Source organism: Battus philenor, unplaced genomic scaffold (assembly GCF_028537555.1).
Source record: "Battus philenor isolate CCGP_79_NKW_IND1 unplaced genomic scaffold, ilBatPhil1.0.hap1 SCAF_19, whole genome shotgun sequence".
Taxonomy (NCBI): Eukaryota; Metazoa; Arthropoda; class Insecta; order Lepidoptera; family Papilionidae; genus Battus; species Battus philenor.
Window position 1 is genome coordinate 6,951,724 of NW_027181681.1, and position 6,126 is coordinate 6,957,849.

Below are 6,126 nucleotides of genomic sequence, written 5' to 3' on the forward strand. Positions count from 1 at the left end.
GTCAATCTCTTAGTCAAGCCTTATTCAAAATATTTTGACTTAATGTCTATAAAAATAATTTTGGCTAGGATATCAATTGGAACAAGATAATGAAGTAATGTCTTGTACTGAACAATCGAACTATAGGCTAGGCACTTTGTGCACTTATCGAAGTAAAAGTTCAAGATCGGTGGGTGGTCATTGTTTAACTAAATAAAGGTTCTTGTATCCAAGACGTGATCTCTTACGGTAGGCCTTATAAGAAGGTTCCAGGTCACCGAGACAGCATAAAGAGAGGATTTACCCGGAGTTTGGCTGCGAGATCGAACAAGAAAAGAAAAAATCCGAAGAAAAGAAGTCGAGCCGATAGACGTGATGTGGATAGTTGTGACCATCACCAGGTTGACCGATGACATTATTAAGGTCAAGCGGAAGTCGCTGGATGCGGGCTATGCAAGACAGACAGAAAGCGGCAATCTTTGTGGTAGGCCTTTTCCTTGCAGTTGGCATCTCTGGGTTGACAAAAAATAGATGCGATTTGAAAAAGAATTAGGTATACAGGAAGATTAGATTTTACAGAAGATCGGAATACCTTTCTTTATTTTTTGGGTATTTTAAATTTCTCAAGCAGATTGTATATTAAATTTACACAGGTATAACTTAACAAATTGTCATATTTTAAAGCATGACCGGGTACATAGACAACCAAAGACCTAAGTTTTGTTTTCAAACTCTCGACTTTATGTAACAAAGTAAGTAATTTCATAAATAAAAACACCATTATTCAAAGCTTACACATCTTAGGATGAAAGCTTAGTTAACGTTACCACCAAGTATCTATTGTATTAAACAATTGTTATAAGTAAAACAACCATAGAAAACAGAAATATTATAATAAAAAGTATTTTAAATATAAACAATTTGTTTTATTTTGTTAGAGTCATAACCTTTATATTTCATATGTAATAATAGCTACACTCCCTAGGCACCCAATGCTTAATAGGATTACACAGAATATAATCTTTAACACAGTGTTAAAAATAATTTAGCTTATTATTTTATCTTTAAAATAAAGACAAAGAGTAAATACATTACACTTTTAGGGAATTCTAATTATTAGGGCACGTGATCTCGTGAAATTAAATGCAGGTGCATCCAAAACATAACCTGGCTAAAACAGAAATACAAAAATATCTTATTTAGTTTGTTATTTAGTTTTTAATACTCAGTTTATATATTTTTTCGTATGATTGTCTGTTATTAATTTAAGTTATCTTTTATTTACAAATTTTCTTATGAATAATTTCTTAATTTTGCTACCATAGTCGATACACTAGTGCCTATACTGCTTGTGTGCCTTACCAATTAAATTACATTTAAATTCTCATCCCCAATTTGTATATTAATTTGTGTGTTTACATGCTATTTATTTTCTTTATCTTTTATTTACAATTTACCTTATCACTAATTACTTAACTTTTCTACCTGTCGGATTCGCGCTCGGATATAATTAATTTGAAATAATAACAACTGTGTCAAGTTATTAGCTACTTACATGTTTATTCAACTAACTACGTCTCACATTACTTAGCTCACATATGTATGTGTATTTTATTTACGTTATTAGTTATTATTTTAATTCAAACGATAAGTTTATCTGAGATTAGTAAATACGAATGTCCTCAATGCAATATTGATACGCTCGCAATATTGATTGTTAATATATCTTAATACAACATTCAAAAGTTATTGATTGTTCTAAACACATGGAACTTTCTTTGATGACGCATTTACATATTCGATGGTATAATGTCCACATTTAAAAATTGTTAAATTTCCTGCAAAACGACTAACTGTTGAGTTTCTGGTGGTGTCGTCTCAACAGATCAGCATTTTGAGCCGATGGAAGATTACTACTTATAATGTTAAAATAATCGACGATACCAAAGAGCATATCAATACTTACTTGAATAAAGATATATATCACCTGGCTTCATTTACCTCCATATAGAATGCAAGGCTACAAATAACGACATCAAGATGACCCATGGAATCGGAACACTTGATTTTACTGACAATAAATTTGTGTAAACTACTTATCCATCCAGGTGCAGAAATAAATAAGTTGAAATAAATTACAGATAATGTTGTACCAAAAAATCACTAAGGTACACAATAATCTTACAACATACAAAGTTTGATATATATACTTAACTGTAGTAGCGCTAGAGGACTAAAACTTGTGATCGTAGGTCGCGGGTTCGATTCCCGGTATATAATATTATATAATTCACAGCAGTGGCGTACCTAGAACTTTTGCCGCCCGGGGCGATCTCCAGTTTGCCGCCCTTTCTATCATATGTCAATCAAATAGTGGTTTTTGATTTAAAAAAATGTTGATATATCACTTCAAAGTAATCATATAAACTTTTCAAAAGAAATGACATTTATAAACTGACATAAAAAAATTTTAGTTAGGAAAAATTGCCGAACAAAGTCGTAAAGATCTTTTACGAATTCAACGAATTTTAATAAATACAATAAAATAAAATTATTATCTTGTTCTTGAATTAGAATCCAAAATTTACACTAAAATGCATTTATATACAACGATGAATAATATTCGAAATCATAGAGTTATTAATAATTTATATAAATCAAATATTAAACTTATAATAATCATTTATTATTCAAGAAAGAAAATAAATTTGAAATGAAAAAGTTGCTTTTTACAACTATAAGTAAATATAAAAAATGCCGCCCCAAGGTAAGTGCCGCCCAGTGCGGACCGCACCCCCCCCCCCCCCCTAGGTACGCCACTGATTCACAGCTTGTACATTTATTAAGTAGCATTTCAATTACTCGTCAACGAGTTTCTAGAGGATAAGCAGCAGCGTCTCCACGTACGCAACCACACTGCGTTCACCATTTCGCCTACCAAGGGTGGGTATTATTTCTTATCCCTCCATAGATATCTTTGGGGTAAGCCCATGGTTTGCGGTAGGCGTCTATCTAGCTAGGCTGAAACGACGGCGATAAAATTCTGAGACGGAACAAACATTAAGAGCTTAGAATAAGAGCACTAAAATTAATAGCGTTCATATGTACGATATTGGTAATTTTAATGTCATTAAACTCTCTAAAGCGTCTGCTGGGTAGAGATACATTTAAGTCGTAAACGACAATTATACAATCGAAATTATGTACACTGAATAATGAATGATGACTGAAAAATTAATGAATAAATGGTCTGATATTTTCTGTTTATTAAGAAAATCTTCCTATAAAATCGTATTACACAGAACATTAAATAATGTTTTTAAAAGTTTGATTTCGTAGCGCAGGACATTTTTAAAGCGTTAATAAAAACTATACTTTAATTATTTTACCAATATTTATCAAATTAATGACTGTAAATTATACTGAGAAAGCCTGAAAGTAATGAAATAAAATATCGTCATTGTCATTAATCATGTCTTAATAATTTCCATGTTACGAGTAACACTTGAAAGTTTTTTGCTCGCTGCACCACCGTGCTTGCCTACGTCGACACATCCTTTCCCACGGGCGGGGAGCTCTACCGTTGCCAAAATAATCACGTACGCGATCTAAAAACGTTCTCTTAACTCGGGTCAGCAATTTTGTAAAGTCCTTCACGATAATGAGCTCGAATGGTGCTCAACGTTTGGCGCATTATATAACTGTCTCAATGGGGAATATCCTGATAGTCTACATCCGTCTTATGATAGGCGTGTGAAAAATGAATAATATATATACAGTATAATAATAGTATACATAGTAGCACAAGTATTTTGTTTTTGGATAATGTTACACACTATGTGTAATATAATTTTCTTCTGACATTTAAAAAAATATAAAGCTTTACATAAAAACCTTCATGCAAAACACATGGTTATACAACTGGGCTCAATCTGTAGCAGTTTTTAATCACAAAAAATCTTGCAATATAACTAATGATTTACATAATAAAATTAATATTAATGTTTTGTTGTTAATATTAATCATTTCTTACTTATCCATTTTATGAAATATCCTTTGATTTATTTTTGATGTGCAAGACGTAGGAAATCGTTTTTTTAGTTTTATTGGAATTTTTTTTCAAATCGATAAATCAACTTTAAAAAACGTAAGATAACTTTAATACATATCCGGAACAGTGAACGTGATAATTTTTTACTCTATATCGAGATATTGTTGTTCCAAAGCAATTCGCGTATCAATGTATTGTTTTCCTACAGCAGCCCGCGGCGATGACCTGAGGCAGCGCGGGTGGTCGCCATCAACATCCATCTTTTTCTACGCTCTGCATATAACTTTCATTACATAATTATAGTTCCAAGTATATCCAAAAAGTGGAACGCAAATGACTACATTTTCATTGCGCGAAAAACAAAACTAAAAATGAACTTTATCATCTCAATAATTTTCTATAACTAGTTCTAGTCTTATACAATGTGTTCCGTTTAACTAATAATACTACTCGACTTTCTAGAAATAATTGTCTTATAATTACATTATCATCATTTCAGCTGTAGGACGTCCCTATCTGAACAAAAGCCTAGTACATGGATTTTAAATAAGTTCGGTAGGGAATAGGAGTACACCCAGCATCTTCCAACTACTTCAAGAAGGTCAACTGTCCTTCTTGTAGAAGCACGACTTCCGCTGAGCTTGCCTGTCCATGGTCTCTACTCCAGAACCATGAGGCACCAGCGTCACCAGCCTTGTATATGACCTCGTTTCCCCAAAGCTGGGGAACTCAACTATGTTGTTATCTTGTATTTTATGATGTTCTTCCATCTTTCGGTTCCCTTCAACTTGTATAGTCTTAGAAATATTCATGTTGAGAGTAGAACAGACTTGGTCAAACCAAGGCATAGGGCCCTGGTCCTTTGGTCTCATACCATCGACAAATTTTTGGAGGTCATCGCTGTGATTCCCTGCTGTGTCCGATGAACTCGAAGATCCTCCGTAGACAAATGTTTGAGAGCCTCGTTTCCTGGTCGATCTTCAGTTCTGATAATTGATTATGATGTGATAGATTTGTTAGTTCTGTGCGCTGTCCATTGAATATGTAGTAGTTTCAGCGAGCACCACATCTGAAATATGTCGATGTACTTACGATCCGCAACCTTGAGCGTTCATGTTTCCGCGCTGAATAAAAAAATATGCAAAACACCAGGCTTTTTATAGAGCTGGTAATGTCATACTATATTATAATAATGTTTTTACATGCACTAGTGATATGATAGCAGTGCGCACAAGATGGTTTACGCTCTGCCTGTTACCATGGGATGATCATCAAGATTTTTTAAATGTTAATACTGATGCAGTACCGCGCTGCATTCGTCTTATACTTCATGAGTTTGGTAAGACAAATTAATCTCTGCACATTTCACACTCTGACGCTGTCTGGTACCAAAGAGCTTTTCTTGCAAAAAGAACTTTTGTAGAAAACTTCAGATATATTATGAAGTTATTACCTATGTAAAGGTTTTTCACATGGATTAAAAAAATTGATAGTTATCTTGATCATTCGATAGACGTCCACTACAAGGAGGACAGGGGCTGCCCGTAGTTCGCCATGATCACCAGACCCTGACTATGTTGCCGGTCCACCAGAAAAGGGGCATAGGAGACCCCAGCGCAACTAGCGCAACCCGACACGCCACTTGAGAATCTTTCGCTTCAATGAAGGCCAGTTGAACGATGTACCTCGCCCACTGCCACTATAGACGAGCAATTCCTTAAACCACGTCTGTGACTTTGGTTCTTCTGCAGATCTCTTCATTTCCGAGCATAGCTCTCTTCATTGCCCTCTGATCTTAAGCTTTTCTTATAAGGCCTGTCGTAATCGAGATCTCAGATCCTTTAGTTATCACCGGCAACACACACTGGTCAAAATCTTTCTTATTATTAGACTCTTCACTCTAACAGAGAACACTTTTTAAGCGATACGAACGATTAAAAATGATTAACGTACGTTAAGTGTTATATCAACAATCGTTATCAATAATAGTCAAATTCATCGTTTGACTATTAGTTCAAAATAATAGTGTAAGAATAAGTAATAGACTTCAAAGTACATAATAAAACACGGGAATAGAAAACAAAATTTTATTGTTT